This window comes from Alligator sinensis, unplaced genomic scaffold (assembly GCF_000455745.1).
Source record: "Alligator sinensis unplaced genomic scaffold, ASM45574v1 scaffold268_1, whole genome shotgun sequence".
In the NCBI taxonomy this organism is placed as follows: domain Eukaryota; kingdom Metazoa; phylum Chordata; order Crocodylia; family Alligatoridae; genus Alligator; species Alligator sinensis.
The window spans coordinates 533,199-533,753 of NW_005841853.1; the positions used below are offsets into that span (position 1 = coordinate 533,199).

General features: G+C 35.3%; 1 protein-coding gene across 19 annotated transcripts in view; it reads right to left on the reverse strand.

Annotated features, from left to right (window-relative positions):
* The window catches only part of CELF2 (CUGBP Elav-like family member 2), a 490,120-nt gene that overhangs the window by 93,692 nt on the left and 395,873 nt on the right, over positions 1-555 (reverse strand). The window lies entirely within an intron of this gene.

Here is a 555-nt window from a genome sequence, read left to right on the forward strand (position 1 = left end):
ATTATATTATATTATTCTCTGAATATGCAAACCAAGACATTTTATAGATTTAACAAGTTGTATATTTTACAAGTTATATACATTCATTTAGTCCAGAAGCTGGATTTTGAACAGCTATTATTGTTTGTATAACATTTATTTTAGAGTGGTTTAGAGTACTATACATAAAATATGATTCATGCAAGGAATTTGGTCCATATGCAGAAAAAAACCCTGCATGCAGGGAAGGCATTTATGGGCATGCTTAACTGGAAGCAGCTGTTTAAGTTCCATTAAATGTTGAAATGCTTTATGACTGTGGGGCTTCTCTTTCCAATCCATGTTACCTTCATCATAGAGGGTTATCTAGCATCAGGTGCTCCTGAGTTCACCTGATTTTTAAGAAACTTTACAACAGCCACAGTGGGATGCAAACAAAAGGCATAGGCAACAAGACTGTGACACAGAGCAGGTACAAGAAAATGAGGAAAGAGCAGTTTCACAGAATATTTCCTCCATTATTTAAGGTATAGATAAGGGGTTCAGAGCAGGTCAACATTTTTTTAGCTGTAGGGA